Raw genomic sequence first — 17,267 nt, 5'->3', positions numbered from 1 at the left:
GATGCTATTGCTAAACCTGATAAATCTATTGCTGAACGCGCTTTAGATCATTTAATAACAATGGGTTCCTTTCAGGACGAGACAGCGCCACTCCGCCCAGTTCCAGCTCCGGACAATACAACAGAAGCATCAGCAGCTCCGCCCCAGCATCGCAGTCGCCGCCAGTGCCGCCGCCGTTTCACGCCGTACCGGCGTATTTAGGAGGGGAGGGTGTTGTATGTCCGGCGCTCCCATCTCGCTCCGTCAGCCAGCTGCACACGCGCCTGTGTATCATTCTGCTAGCTTCGACGCGCAGCCCTCAGTGCGCGTGCCTGACCATCGAGTGTACTATAAATAGGAGCTCCCTGCCTGCTCACTTGCTCACTCGCCCCGGTGTCCAGCTCCAGAATACACCCTACGTCGAGCACGGAGGCTACTCCTCTTGAAAATGTGCTTCGACCAGGTGGACTGAATTTCTGGCAGTACGAGGTTTCACCTCTGGTCACCGCTCCCTGACCTGTTTCCGCTGCCTATGTTCCGTAATTCTTTTACAAGCCAATTTCATTCCCTAATTTATGCAAGCTCCCTTAGTTTCGCTAGGTGGAATTTCTTCAATCAATTGAACTTGCTTTTTAGGAATTCAGGCACTTCAACAAACAAGGACTCTCAAAGACATTCATGTTAGTGTGCCAGATAGTTCTCGACTATCAACGTGTCAATTCACAAAGACTATCTTTTCAAGATAGAAGTGTATTTAAAGACTGTAAACCTGTACATATTGTATAAAGACAGACTTTTCTCAAGATTCAATATTCCTTTTTGCTTCAAAATAAATTTCAATTATTTGTGTAAATATCATAAAGTGAAGCAATAAAAGTTGTGTTTGTAAAATTCAACCTTGGTTACAACACAACTCTATGGCGACGAGGTAAAAAAGCAACAACCTACAATTCTTCGACCCCAGTTGCCAACTCTATGGCAACGAGGTAAAAAAGGCTACAAACTACACGTCATCGACCCCAATCGCCAACTCTATAGCAACGAGGTAAACACGACACTTCAATTCAACAGGCCCAGTTGTCAACTCTACGGCGAAGTGCTAAACAACAACGACACTCCAACCAGTTCTGACACACAGCTTACCTTACTCTTTCTTGCACGCATATCGCAATGGCTACTGCGGAACAACTTGCTACGGTCTTCCAAGCCTTACAGCAGCAACAACAACAGTTTATGCAACAACAACAGGCAGCATTACTTCAGGCTATTCAAGCTATTTCTGTCTCTACACAGCCATCAGCTATTCCTTCGTTCTCTGCTTTTGATCCGGCTAAAGAAGAATGGTCAGTTTATTTAGCCCGTTTACAACAGCATTTCATCTGCCATTCTGTCACAGATGATCAACGCCGCCGCGCACTATTTCTTAGTTCGGTTGGCAATGCTACGTGTGAATTACTACGTAAATTAAGTCCGGAAGAACACTTATCTGAGGTACCCTTCACGCAGCTCTTGGCCCGTCTCACGGAACACTATGCCAAAGCTCCTCACATAGTGGCTGCTCGCTATAAATTTTTTCAGAGCAGAAAGCAACCCCATCAGACACATACCGAATGGATAACTGAATTGCGTGGTCTAGCTAAACCCTGCCAGTTCATCTGCTCCAAGGACGGTTGTGGTTCATCCTACACTGATTCGCTCATTCGGGACATGATAATATTACATACTCCTGAAGACAAAATACGTTTTGACGCTGTCAAGCAGAGTAACCCTTCTTTAGAAGACGTCCAGCGTATTGCTACGGTTTATGAGCTTACTACCAAGACAGCCGCAGCCATAGCTTCTCCACACGAAGTTGCACACGTCTCGCCTCAGGCCCGCAAGTCCTCTGCTACAGTGAACCGTACGGATAAGGCGCTCTCCACCAAGCATTCTCGCCAGGTTCCCTCTCGTAATGCTACACGGAAGCCCAATTCTAAAAGCACCTCGAAACTCCTGCCTTCCTGCCGAGGTTGTTTCAAGCATCATGAACGTCGTGACTGTCGTTTTTTCAAAGCTACTTGTGAACGATGTAATAAACTTGGACACATTAAGACTGTCTGTCAAAGTTCGCTCCGCCCTACTAAGACTACTGCAGCACGCCGGAAGCATATACAGCCCCGCCAAGACATGGAAGTTGATCACATCAATCTTATTCTTCCCACAAAGGATTCTCACAAAATCATCATTCCTCTCTCATTCTCTGATCGATCTGTCGATTTTCAATTAGACACTGGATCACCTGTCTCTATTATTAACCTGACTACCTACCACGACTTAGGTTCACCTTCATGCTCTCCAGCTGACATCCAGCTCGTGACATTTAACAAGAAGAAAATTGACATCAAAGGTCAAATCCAGCTTCAGGCTAGTTATAAAGGAATTCAGAAAGCCATTCCTCTTCTCGTAGTTAACAACTACACTGCATCAAACATTATGGGCATGGATCTATTTAACTTATTTGGTTTCCAGATACATGACAACATTAACGTCGTATCTACATTGCATCCTACTTCTGACGTTACCGCTCTCCTAGCGCAGTTTCCTGAAGTCTTCGACTCTCAGCTCGGAACAGCCAAAGACTATACAGCTCACATACAGCTGAAATCCGGAGCTAAGCCTCGCTTCTTCAAAGCACGCCCAGTACCCCTAGCACTTCAAGACCAAGTCACGAAAGAATTAGAAAGATGGATACAAACTGGAATTGTTGTACCAGTTACTTCTAGTCAATGGGCTACTCCACTCGTGGTAATCAAGAAACCTGATGGTAATGTTCGACTTTGTGGCGATTTTCGATCTACAGTCAACGCACAACTCGACACAGATATCTTTCCTATTCCACGTCCAGAAGACTTATTCCGTCGTCTCTCTGGTGGACAATTCTTCTCTCGAGTTGATCTTAAAGAAGCATATCTCCAGCTACTTTTAGACGAAGAATCTAAGAAATTTCTCACACTCAACACTCCTCTCGGACTGCTCCAGCTCCAGCGGCTCCCATTCGGTGTTTCATCCTCAGCGGCTATTTTTCAGCGCTATTTGGCTCAACTCACCGCCTCCATTCCCGGTTGTGCTAACTACCTGGATGATATTATTGTTACTGGAAAAGATCATCAGGAACATCTAACCAATCTACGCCTCCTTCTCCAGAAATTGAAAGACAATGGCCTACGAGCGAATCTCGCTAAATGTACCTTCTTTCAGCCTCAAGTTCACTACCTAGGACATATACTTGATAAGAATGGAATTCGTCCTAGTACACAGAATGTCTCAGCGATAGTAAACATGCCAGCACCTCAGAACCTCAAGCAGCTTCAGTCCTTCATAGGCAAAGCGAACTATTATAATAAGTTCATTCCACGCTTCGCTACAGTGGCAGCTCCATTAAACGCTCTACGTAAAAAAGGTGTTAAGTTTCAGTGGACTCCGCAATGCCAACAGGCATGGAAAACAATCAACAACGCCTTAATTCAAGCTATACAACTCACTCATTTTCAGCCCGACAAGATCATCACGCTAGCTACTGACGCTTCAGACTACGGTGTCGGTGCCGTTCTCTCCCAGAAGGATCGTCATGGACAAGAACGCCCCATCGCCTTCGCTTCGAAAACACTTAATGACCATCAACGTCGATACTCACAGATAGAGAAAGAAGCTTTAGCCATCATCTTTGGTATTCGCCGTTTCAATGAATATCTCTATGGCAACCATTTCCTGATCATTACCGATCATAAGCCTCTCGTACACTTATTCCATCCTGGTAATAAGATCCCAGAGAATTCCCTCAGAAAGCTTCAACGATGGTCCATGTTCCTTTCTGATTATTCCTATCAGATTGTATATCGAGCCACATCCCAGCATTGTAATGCTGATGCCCTCTCCCGCTTACCCGTTGGTCCTGATACTGCCTTCGATTCTCAAGAATCTGAATGTCTTCAGTTGGACATAGAACTTGAAGATACTGTATCCAGTTTTCCTATTGATGCTACCTGCATAGCTAAAGCTACGGATAAGGACAGTACACTTGCTACTGTACGTACTTACATCCGCAACGGTTGGCCTCTTCAGAGCACACTTCCTGCCCACCTGGCACCTTATCATCGTATGCAGCATCGTCTCACGACTCGTGCCGGAGTTGTATTACTAGAAGCAGGCACCATCTTCCGAGTGGTTATCCCACTTAGCCTACAGAAACAAGTTCTCGAATTATTACACCAAAGCCATTGGGGTATCTCCAGAACAAAGCAACTCGCCCGTCAACACTGCTACTGGCCCGGTATTGATGCCGCCATCGAAAAGCTAATACGTCATTGTGAGCAATGTCAAACGAATCAGAACGCCCCGTCTTCTGATCTTGCTTCATGGCCTCCTGCTACTACTCCATGGGAACGAGTTCACATCGATTTCGCAGGTCCTTTCCTCAATTCCATGTGGTTAATAGTCATCGATTCACTGTCAAACTTTCCATATGTCGTGGATATGCATTCGACTACTACAACCGAAGCTACCATTCGTGCTCTCCAGAAAATCTTTACTACAGAAGGTTTACCGCAAGTACTCATTTCGGACAACGGACCTCAATTTACAGCTACTGCTTTTCAGAACTTTTGTACATATAATGGCATTCGTCATATCCTAGCACCACCTTTTCACCCTCAATCTAATGGTGAAGCTGAACGCTTCGTACAAACATTTAAAAGAAGTATGAAGAAAGCTGTCTCTTCAGGCTTAAATAAAGACCAAGCCTTGCTCCAACTCTTAAACAACTACAGAACTCTACCCGGCGCTGATAATATCACTCCTGCACAGAAGCTCCATGGACGACCTCACAGAACTTTACTTTCTCTGTTACAGCCTCTTCCGGCCCAGCATAAGTCATCACCAACGAAGTTCTCCCTAAACGACAAGGTCTACACCAGGACATTCAAATCCAACCCACTATGGATACCTGGAGTCATCTGCAGGTCTTTGGGTCATCGTCTATACGAGATACAGACTACGGAGAAACGTATCTGCCGCCATCAAGATCAGATACGTCTGCGCTACCGCCCCTGTCCAGCTATTGATGCTATTGCTAAACCTGATAAATCTATTGCTGAACGCGCTTTAGATCATTTAATAACAATGGGTTCCTTTCAGGACGAGACAGCGCCACTCCGCCCAGTTCCAGCTCCGGACAATACAACAGAAGCATCAGCAGCTCCGCCCCAGCATCGCAGTCGCCGCCAGTGCCGCCGCCGTTTCACGCCGTACCGGCGTATTTAGGAGGGGAGGGTGTTGTATGTCCGGCGCTCCCATCTCGCTCCGTCAGCCAGCTGCACACGCGCCTGTGTATCATTCTGCTAGCTTCGACGCGCAGCCCTCAGTGCGCGTGCCTGACCATCGAGTGTACTATAAATAGGAGCTCCCTGCCTGCTCACTTGCTCACTCGCCCCGGTGTCCAGCTCCAGAATACACCCTACGTCGAGCACGGAGGCTACTCCTCTTGAAAATGTGCTTCGACCAGGTGGACTGAATTTCTGGCAGTACGAGGTTTCACCTCTGGTCACCGCTCCCTGACCTGTTTCCGCTGCCTATGTTCCGTAATTCTTTTACAAGCCAATTTCATTCCCTAATTTATGCAAGCTCCCTTAGTTTCGCTAGGTGGAATTTCTTCAATCAATTGAACTGCTAAAAGGACGAGTTGACTGCCGTAGGGGAAGCACGTACGTGCCTCTCGCTGCGCTCTCTCTCTCCTTTCACCGAGAACTTCGAGAGAATACACTACCTGTCCCAGCCGGTTACCGCCTCTCGGTACCTAGGGTTAGATAGGGAATCTGTAGGCCAGGGACCCGCTTAACAACGGATCATCCCGCGTCTACTAGCTCGAATTCGTATGTCCCAACAGCTACACACACGGAACCAGGCTTGTACTTCAGAAAAGAGCAATGTCACGCTTCGGAAAGAGCAATTTGTCGGCAAGCCTGGAACCACACAGACAAAACTCCGAGAACTTCTAGAAATGACGGAGAGTAAGGAGCTGTCGTTATTACGGCACTCTGACCACTCTACGGCCGTCAGTACATCAGCGGAGGGCATAGCGCAGTTATCACAGCGCCGCCCCCCGCCAAATACTCCAACTGGCAATATATTGTTTAATAATAATATATTGCACTTGTCTGCAGGGTGGAATGCTACAAGCGCGCATAGCTTGTCGCTACCAGTCCTCGCTCGGGTCAATGACCCGGCCGAGCGGGAGCTGGAGGTGACTCAGCGCCTAGCGTGCTCCGAGAGCAGGAAACGAAATGTGCAGGAGCTGGGAGCAGACTTTACCCCTGACTCCCAGCAAATAAACCTGACGGGAAACGTTTACCTGACGGGGCAAGCTGTGCGTAACTATGCGTGCGCCACCACCACCACTACTACATACACCACGACATCTCCGATTACCACCCCGTCAGTACAAGCCAGCTCGCACATACCAGTGCAGCCGCTCCCCAATCGGCCGGCCAGCCACAGGGCTGACCCCCGAAATAAGAGCAGGCGAAGCCTGGAAGCGGAGCTGGAGTGCGTGACGCTGTGCTCGGGCGACCGGGAACCGGGGCTAGCCCCTGATGTGCCGGAACCCGAACACGGGAAGGAACAGTCGTATGGCTCCACTGAGCTAGCGGCTGAGGAGGAACACGAAAACAAAATGGAGGCTACTCCTCCCCCCAACACGAACCGAACCCTCGAACCCAACCCAGTGGTCAGCCAGTCGGACGCCGGGAAAGCGGGACCCAGTTCCGCAAACCCGAGCGCGAAGACTACAGCGCACAAGGGAAGGAATAAGAGGGGGAAACGGACTCGGCAGATGGCGCCAACTACAGTCCAACCCCCACCCGGGCGAGCGGGAAACTCGGACTCGGAGTCGGACGAGGCCCCACTGGTGATCGACCTTTCAGGCGCATCCCGGGAGGCCGAATCTGAGAGCTCCGAGGGAGAGGGACCCAGCCAGCACGGGGTGACCGAACCCGAGGTCCCAGCCACCCAGCCGGGAAACCAGGGTGACGGCTTCAGGGAGGCAAAAGGGAGGAAGAGGGGGAAGGGAAAGGGGAAAGGAAAAGTAACCCAGCCCCTGAGCCGCAAGGCCCAGGCAGGCGGGAGAAATAAGCCAAGTACCCGAGTCGATAGTAGCACCGAAACATCTATCGGCTCAACCCAACCCCAGCACTCCACACACAAGAGGCAGACTCGTCAGAGCCCACCTCCACCACCACAACAAAAGAAACAGATCACCCGTAAGGGGTCAACCCCCCCGCCCCTTACGGTATACACCACCAACACCAAGACACTCGAAACGGAGCTCCTCAAAAAGCTGCCGCATGAAGAGAGAAAATATTATTTCTCTAGGCCGAGAGTAGACGCACATATAGCGATTCGGCTGCACATGACGAGCTTTGAGAGCTACGAAACCGCTATCGAGGTGCTAAAAAGGCTGAATATTACATTTGTAAGAATATTGCCCAATAGCACTATGAAGCGGTTCGTAGTGAGGACCCCCGTTAACGGAAGTAATGCGGACGAAATCCAGCTTGCATTGAAAGCTCAGGATATCCCCGCATTCTCCGTTGTGCGGATGCGGGCAGGGAATAGGCCAGCCAAGGGCAACCTATTCCTAGTTGCAGTGGCGGACACCCCAGACGCGGACAATCTGCGGAAAATGCGGATGCTCGCGAACATGCTGGTGTCGGTCGAGCCATACCGCCCCCCAGCCACTGGCCCCCAATGTGGAGTGTGTCAGAGGCATGGCCATCCAGGGGCGGCGTGCCGACTGGAGCCCAGATGCCGCAGATGCGCCGCCTCCCACTTGTCCCGCGACTGCCCCCACGGCAACGACCCCGCGTACTCTAAGTGCGCTAACTGCGGGGGAAAACACGCGGCCAACTTTAAAGACTGTCCTAGCCGCAAGGACTACGAAGCCGCCCATCAAGGCAAAGGGCCAAAGGGTAATAAGCGTGGCAACCCTAAGGCCCAAGCAGGCCCCTCAGGCACAGGCGCTTCACGCAAGAAGAACCCAGGCCCATCAGGTACAAAGGACCCTTCAGGTCTCGCAGGCCCGTCAGGCACAAAGGGCCAAAAGCAAGGTCCTTCAGACAACCAGCGCCCATCAGGCGGAGGCATTTTAAATTTCAAGCCCGTACGGACGGTAGGCAAGCAAAACCACGGGCCCTCAGCCCAACCAGCCCCCACCACCGTCCGAGCTAAGACCTCAAGTAAGATCAACAAGAAGGCCCAGCCCCAGGAAACCAAACAAAGGCAGGTTAAGTCCACGCCAGCTCTTCCCGAGCTACTAGAAGGCCCACCCCAGGCCAGCTCCACCCCCCGCAGAGAACCTGCCGATAGTCAGCCGGCATCCGCACCACCACCCCCCTCGCCCTCACCTCTCACCACACCAATCTCACCAACACAGATACAGGCACAACAGCCAGCGGGGAACATGGCAGTAAAGGCGTTCAGGGAAAGGATAGAAGAAATCCTGAAAACCTTCTTTCCGAACCTGAACCTGTCGGTAGCCATAACCACTGGGGTTATGATGGCCAACATGCTCCCCTACCCCTGGCTAAGGGACCTGGCTAATGCAATCTCCGAACTCCTAACCCCGGATGGCTGAACAACCCCACGAAGATAATAATAATAATAATAATAATAATAACAATAACACGCAGGAGCTTCGAGTTCTAATATGGAACTGCCAGGGCGTCAGATCTAGGAAATATGAACTCGAAGCCTTCCTAGCCGCGAACTCAATACACGTAGCTCTCCTAACAGAGACCTTCCTCCCTCCGGGGAGGAAGTTCACTATAAGAGGCTACAAAATGCACAGAAGCGATAAGGCTAACAAAGTTGGAGGAGTGGCAGTCCTGGTAAGGAAGGACATCAAGCACATGGAGGTAGACATACCAGAGCTGGTCACGCTAGAGGCATGTGGAATAGCCCTACCAGTGCAAGGAACACTCATAAATGTAATAGCAGCATACTCCAGACCGACAAGCCTCAACACTCAAGACATAGAAACAGTACTAGGGCTAAATCGAAACACAGTGCTAGGAGGCGACTTAAACTCGAAACACGCCACCTGGGGATGCCTGAAACCAAACCCAGCAGGCACAAGGCTGTATGACCACATGCTATCCCAGGACTATGTGGTAACAGCCCCCAGTGAGCCCACGTTCCTAGCACCGAACGATCACGTATCCGACATACTCGACATAGCCCTATTGCGACATATTCCTCAAAGGCATAGCATTAAGGTAGTGAACGACCTGGGGTCGAGGCACCAACCAGTGATATTTACACTAGATGCGAACCCAGAGGAATATGAGAAAAACCCCAGACGCCGGCTCAACTATAAAGCAGCCAACTGGGGCAAATTCGAACGCAAGCTAGACACACTCCTACAGGGAAGCGAAGGCATGCTAATAGACAGCACAGCCCAAATTGACGAAGCAGTCAAAACCCTCGTAGAAGCAATTCAAACAGCCACAACTGCGAGCATACCGCTAAGCAAACACAGAGAAACACCTCTTTTCGAGATTCCAGCGCACATTAAAGAGTTAATACGCAGGCGCAACAGTCACAGGCGTAACTGGGCTCGACATCACAGAGACGAAGACCGCGAGATGAAAAACGAATTAAACACGGAAATACAAAAGCAACTACTCGAATACAGGTCGGAAAAGTGGAACAACCACCTCAACTTTTCGACACTAACACCAGGCCAGTGTGGAACTTAGCGAGACACTTCACGCGAGAACCACACAACATCCCTACCATCAAGGGACCTAACGGCCCGGTATACGAGAACCGTGACAAAGCCGAAATCATAGCGGACTCCATAGAGGCGGCTTTCACCCCAAACGAAATCCCATCTGACCCAGCCTTCATCAGGCAAACTGAGGCAAAGGTAGCAGAATTCCTTGAAAACGCACCTAAGCCGGAGGTTAAGAGGACAAATATACACGAAATTAAGTGGATTATAGGTCATCTTAACTCCAAGAAGGCGCCAGGCCCAGACGAGATCCAAAACATAATAATTAAGAAATTAACTCACAAAGCCCTAACACTACTTACCAGCATCTTCAATGCAATGTTCAGACTACAATACTACCCTGAACAATGGAAAAGGGCTAGGATCCTCGTATTTGGAAAACCAGGCAAAGACAAGTCAGACCCCAACAACTACAGACCCATCAGCCTTCTGGACGCCCTCAGTAAAGTATTCGAGAAAATACTACTGAAAAGGTTAATAGGGCATATCAAGGAAAAAGGCATAATTCGCAACGAGCAGTTTGGCTTTAGGAACGCACATTCTGCCCCACAACTGCTCACTCGATTCATAGAACAAGCCACCATAGGTCTCAACAAACGAAGAGACACAGGAACGGTTTTCCTTGATATCCAGAAAGCATTTGACAAAGTCTGGCACGAAGGCCTACTAGCGAAACTAATAGACCACGAATTCCACCCAGGCTATATAAGACTTATTAAATCTTATCTGGAGGGCCGAGAGTTCAAAGTAGACGTACATAACACGCTGTCAAGTACTCGCAGGATTAGAGCGGGCGTAGCCCAAGGGTCCCTTATCGGCCCAATCCTCTTCGTCCTGTATACAAACGACATGCCTACGACAGAACTCACTACCACACACCTCTACGCTGATGACACCGCTATCTCAGTTCAACATCCACAGCTAGCGTGCGCTCGAAAGAGGCTCCAAGTAGCACTAAGAACTCTCGAGCCTTGGCTAACGAAATGGCGCATCAAGGTCAATGTTGACAAGTGCCAAGCAGTGCTGTTCACTAAGAAGAACAGACTCACACGCAAACCAGTCAACATAAAAGCGCTAAAGCTTTTCAACGAAGATATAGTGTGGCATGACAAAGTCAAATACCTAGGAGTAATCCTAGACAGAAAGCTCACCATGCTACACCACATCAATGATATTCAAAGAAAAGCACACATACGACTTAACCAGCTATATCCTATACTGAACAAAAAGTCCAGTATTAAAACGGAAGTAGCCATAAACATGTATAAGGCCTTAATCAGACCAATAATCATGTACGCGGCCCCAGCGTGGGGGTACACTGCAATGACGAACCTGGATAAGCTGGAATTAATACAAAATAAATGCCTACGAGCAGCGACCAGACTCCCTTTCGACACGCCAATACGCCAACTACGCAGTATTGCGAAAGTCAGCTCAATAAGGCACCAAATACGTAAACAGACACTAAACATGTACAGAAAGTCATGGAGTAATAAGATCAACCCGTTAATAAGCGGGATCGGACGCTACGACGTTGATCTGTACAAAAAGTATCCTACACCGAAGCACATTCTGTTCAGCCACAGGGTTGGGTGGGCGAGGGGCCGATAGCCAACCCACTCCCGCCAAGCTGACACCTATATAACACATACACCCACACACTGCAGACTCCTATGTAAATATGTAAATATGTTTCAGCTGTCCTAGACCCAGGGACCAGGCGAGGAAGATTGACAAAAAGTACAACTTAAGAAGACGACGGCAACGCAGCCAGACGGCCAAGGACGTGTCAATCCACCCCCGCCCCCCTACAGAGACATGGGAGCGGAACACCAGCCCGCGCCCTATAAACAGCTCTAATATCTATCTGTTATCTCTTTCCTATCTAGGTTGTAAGCTGGACATGAGAGCAGGCAAACAGCCGGCACTCCAATGAGAAATTGTATATACATATGTTATTAATAATCTTAGTTTTAGATCTGCAGTGACAAGTGTGTTCAAACAACACCGCATAGAGGGACATCGACAGGAGGAAGAAGATAGCCCCTTGCATGCAAGGCTTGGCTCTAATTCCCCCCTCTCCAAAAGGAGACTTGGCACCAGGGACTGCTGGCTGCTGGACAATGGGACGAACCTGTGGCCCAAAGCCCAGACGCTAGCAGACCCGAGCCGACCCGGCAGTGACAAGAAGGACTGATCCCCATAATAACAAAAATTGCAAGGAATTGGTTTATGTTTTGTGCATGTTACCTGTTCCTAACTAACATAACCTCTGGTCTTTTCCAGCCCACATCCTTGCATGTGCTATCAAAAGATGTCAGGTTTTACATGTAGGCTCTTTCTTCTTTCTGCCTATGTGGTTTTTCCCTGACCCTTCAATACCATACCTTAACACTATCCAACCAATACAAACTTTGCCGTGGTAGCGAGTCTGACTCGGAAACCGGCAGATACTCCTTGTATCACTTCCCCACTCTACCCAGCTATCTCTTTTCTACTTAGAAATTAATAGCATGTCGGAGGCCATGTAGATTGAGTCGATGGTCACGGCGGGGGAGCGGGCTACGGGGGCCCCCCGTATAAAAAAAAAAAAAAAAAAAAAAAAAAAAAATGCTCACTTGCTCACTCGCCCCGGTGTCCAGCTCCAGAATACACCCTACGTCGAGCACGGAGGCTACTCCTCTTGAAAATGTGCTTCGACCAGGTGGACTGAATTTCTGGCAGTACGAGGTTTCACCTCTGGTCACCGCTCCCTGACCTGTTTCCGCTGCCTATGTTCCGTAATTCTTTTACAAGCCAATTTCATTCCCTAATTTATGCAAGCTCCCTTAGTTTCGCTAGGTGGAATTTCTTCAATCAATTGAACTTGCTTTTTAGGAATTCAGGCACTTCAACAAACAAGGACTCTCAAAGACATTCATGTTAGTGTGCCAGATAGTTCTCGACTATCAACGTGTCAATTCACAAAGACTATCTTTTCAAGATAGAAGTGTATTTAAAGACTGTAAACCTGTACATATTGTATAAAGACAGACTTTTCTCAAGATTCAATATTCCTTTTTGCTTCTAAATAAATTTCAATTATTTGTGTAAATATCATAAAGTGAAGCAATAAAAGTTGTGTTTGTAAAATTCAACCTTGGTTACAACAACGACGATGGGACAGGAAAGAGCTAGGACTGGGAAGGAAGTGTCCGTAGCCTTACGGTAAAGCCCCAGCATTTGCCTGATGTGAAAATGGGAAATCACGGAAAACCATCTTCAGGGCTGCCGACAGTGGGGTTCGAACCCACTATCTCCCGAATGCAAGCGCACAGCTGAGCGACCCTAACCGCAAGGCCACTTGCTCGATACCTCCCAAATACTGGATAATGACCGCACTTAAGCGACTGCAACTATCGAGCTCGGTAGTTTATTTACTATGTTGAGAAATGTTTTCATTAACATCGTTCATTAACTTCGGTGTGGATTAGCCATTAAATGTAACTTAAAAGCTTTTCAGTGCGTCAAACACACAAGTTCAATATAACTATTAAAAAAATAAAAAACCAAACCCCTTGGCACTACAGCCCTTGAAGGGCCTTGGCCTACCAAGCGACCGCTGCTCAGCCCGAAGGCCTGCGGATTACGAGGTGTCGTATGATCAGCACGACGAGTCCTCTCGGTCGTTATTCTTGGCTTTCTAGACCGGGGCCGCTATCTCACCGTCAGTTAGCTCCTCAATTCTAATCACGTAGGCTGAGTGGACCTCGAGCCAGTCCTCAGGTCCAGGTAAAAATCCCTGACCTGGCCGGGAATCGAACCCGGGGCCTCCGGGTAAGAGGCAGGCACCCTACCCCTACACCACGGGGCCGGCATATAACTATACCATGACGTGGAAACAGGGTAAGACTTCATTAATACGTACAAGTTGCAGAATTCAATTTCATAGATATTTGGACTAACAAACACATATTTCCTAATATTGAGTATGACTTAATAGAATCTGACGATGTTCTTTTATGAACGCCCGTTAAAGATATGCGCCTGATCATATATAGGGCGTTTCCGTGATGATCGACTTATAGGAAAACTGGAGAACGGCACATGTATCAATATGAGACAGAGTCCTGAAACGCCTCTATCTCCTCTTATACGCCAAAGCCGTTTTCCGTAGGTTGCAGATTTGTCAACGCGTGTGGGCTGACCATGATTCAACCCATCCCACTTTTCGTATGCTACCCGAGAACACAATCAGGCGTTCCCGGAAAAGTGATAGGCCTACGAAGAGGAGATATTGTTGCGTGACAGTGTCGTACGTCCGATCTGATCCCACTTGATTTCTTCTTGTGGAGTTGTGGGAAGAGTTTTGTCGGCGAGACACTTGTAGGAACTGAAAAAGAGCTCGTGGCATCAGCGAATATCATGAATAGAGCCCGGATTTTTATGTACTAATAGGTTAGAATGCAAACTTACTGAAGCGAGAAGCAAGTATAGTCTACCTTCACAACGATTATGCTATGGGGTTTACATAAATATTAGGGGTATGGCCCATCAGAACCCCTACAATTTATGTTACTCTTTCTACATTGTGGAAGAGCGGGTGGCCGGCATTTCCTATTAACCAATTTAGTTTGCAATCTAACCTATCACCGCATGAAAATCCGGGCTTTAATCATGAACCTGATTCTCTCGGTCAACACGTCCATGTCAAGTACAAATACTTACGAAATAGGGATTTTAAAAATTAACCCGAAGAACTGTGTGTAGAAATGTAATATAGTTGAACTGTGTTATAATGACATCGGTTTCAACGACAACTCGTCTATAACGTCATGTTTTCTGTGGCACGGACGTGTTCCTCATAAGAAATGTGTTTTTCAGCCTTGCTTAATACGACAGACGTATATGAGTCTACCTCGCTTATAACGTCTTTTCAACCTCAGTATGGAATAAGATTTTCTATGAATCAAAGGATTTTAAGAAACATTTTGTTGAAGTGCAGATTCCCCACTGCTCTGTTTTCGCCCGAATTCTTGCGGTATTAACGACACTTGCGTGCGGTCAGTTTCGACTGGAAGTTTCCTCTAAGTGCACGCACTTTAACGCGGTATGACTACTAAAGGAAGAGTTTTAACATTGGAAGAAAAAGTTAAAGTGGTTCTCCCTCCAAATTGAGAGTGAAATTTAAAAAGCTGACGTGTGTCGGGAGATTGGCCTTGTTAATTCCACAGTCCAAACGATTTGGAAGAGCAAGGATAACATTGTTGCTACATTTGAACAGAATGATTCAAAAGTTAAGCGGCTACGGAAATCTGAAAGAAGACGTGGATGAATCCTGATTATGTTACTGTGGTTTTCATTTTCCACCTCACCAGACTGATAATACGAATCTCGGTTATTACGACACTCGTTTGTAACGTCAATTTTTCAGGTCCCTTTGATATCGTTATAACCGAGTTCTACTGTATCCTTGTTTAGCTGCAGTGCATCCACACGTTGCAAAGACATGAACAGCGTTATCCAGGTTCGACAGTCAATTGTGACGTATCCCGTCAGACATCTCTGGCGTCGTTCTAGCAATGACAATGTCACTAGCTGACAGGATCTTACCATAGCAAGTACGCTACAATGACACCGGTGTGTGTATTTGATGCTAATTTCTCAACATCGGTTGTTGCGAGGCTAATTGGTGTCCTCAAGCCATGTGGAGATTTAGCAACACCGCGTCGCCAAGTCCATTTGAATTCGCGCGCGAAGCGATCTGATTGGTTAACTTTAGCACCCGATAAAATGGCAACGGCTAGAGATATCGAAGATTTTTTTTCAAATTACTTTTCAGTATGCCAACGGTCGTAGCCGTGTTGAAACACCGGATCCCGTGAGATCTCCCAAGTTAAGCAACATTGCGCGTGGTCAATATTTGGATGGGTTGCCAAGCGCTCTTGGTGGGGGATAAGGGAATGGAGGAGCAGAAAGGAACTGGTCACACTACCGTACGTAAACTCCGGCTCAGGACCACCTCTGTGGAGGTTCGGTTTTTTTTTTTTTTTGTTATTTGTTTTACGTCGCACCGACACAGATAGGTCTTATGGCGACGATGGGATAGGAAAGACCTAGGAATGGGAAGGAAGCGGCCGTGGCCTTAAGGTACAGCCCCAGCATTTGCCTGGTGTGAAAATGGGAAACCACTGTGGAGGTTCAAACCTGCCTTCGGGCAGAAGACACCCTTACCTACTTAACAGAATGGCGAACCCTCTAACGCTCAGACACGCCGTTAACGTGGTTCCCGACCACCCTGTATACTTAGGAATCGCAAGACTCTGTGGTGTAGTGGTTAGTGTGATTAGCTGCCACCCCCCGTGAGGCTCTGCTTCGATTCACTTCTCTGCCACCGAACTTGAAAAGTGGTACGTTGGCTGGAACTGGGTCAACTCAGCTTCCGTAGGTCGACTGAGTAGAGGGGAGGAGCGGGGAGGAGGGCTCCATTCCCACCTCAGCCATCCTCGAGGTGGTTTCCACTCTTTTCCTCCAGGAAAATGCCGGGATGGTACCTAGCTTAAGGCCATGACCGCTTCCTTCCAATCTTTCCAACCTTCCCACAAGGCCCCTGTTCAGCATAGCATATGAGGCCGCCTGGGCGAGGCACTGGTCCTCCTTCCAGTTGTATCCCCCTAGCGCAACTCTCCCGCTCCAGGACACTGCTTTTGAGGTGGTAGAGGTGGGATCCCTCGCCAAGTCCGAGGGAAAAACCAATCCTGGTCGGATAAACGGATTAACAAAGAAAAAGACTAGATCAATCAATCAATCAATCAATCAATCAATCAATCAATCAATCAATCAATCAATAAATAAATAAATAAATAAATAAATAAATCAACACTGATCTGCATTTAGGGCAGTCGCCTAGGTGGAAGATTCGGTATCTGTTTACCTAATCTTAAAAAATTGCGAACAATTTGAAAATGTATACATCATCTCCCTTGCTAAATTATTCCAATCCCTAACTCCTCTTCCTGTAAAAGATATTTCGCCCAGTTTGTACAATGTAGCAAATACAAGATGGTTTGGCATTCCAGCAGGCTTCATAGCCTGAGCCACGCCTTATAAAATAAGTCAGTAACGAAATGAAATGAAATGACGTATGGCTTTTAGTGCCGGGAGTGTCCGAGGACATGTTCGGCTCGCCAAGTGCAGGTCTTTCGATTTGACGCCCGTAGATGACCTGCGCGTCGTGATGAGGATGAAGTGATGAAGACGACACATACACCCAGCCCCCGTGCCAGAGAAATTAACTAATGATAGCCGGGAATCGAACCCGGGACCCATATGACCAAAGGCCAGCACGCTAACCATTTAGCCTTGGAGCTGGATACTAAATGATTTAAACCGACTGAGATCCCATAATCCCTCAATATGGCCAACATGTTTTCTGTTGGTACTCTGCCATAAAACCGAAAGGTACTCTTTCTTTTACAATATTAAT

At 47.9% G+C, this 17,267-nt stretch overlaps 1 protein-coding gene across 3 annotated transcripts in view; it reads right to left on the bottom strand.

Moving 5' to 3' along the window:
- LOC136881941 (uncharacterized) overlaps window positions 1–17,267 on the bottom strand; it is a 478,253-nt gene that overhangs the window by 374,869 nt on the left and 86,117 nt on the right. The gene's annotated exons all lie outside the window — the stretch shown is intronic.

Source organism: Anabrus simplex, chromosome 10 (genome assembly GCF_040414725.1).
Source record: "Anabrus simplex isolate iqAnaSimp1 chromosome 10, ASM4041472v1, whole genome shotgun sequence".
Taxonomy (NCBI): domain Eukaryota; kingdom Metazoa; phylum Arthropoda; class Insecta; order Orthoptera; family Tettigoniidae; genus Anabrus; species Anabrus simplex.
Note: the sequence above shows the minus strand (reverse complement) of the source record. Positions and strands in the feature narration are given on the sequence as shown.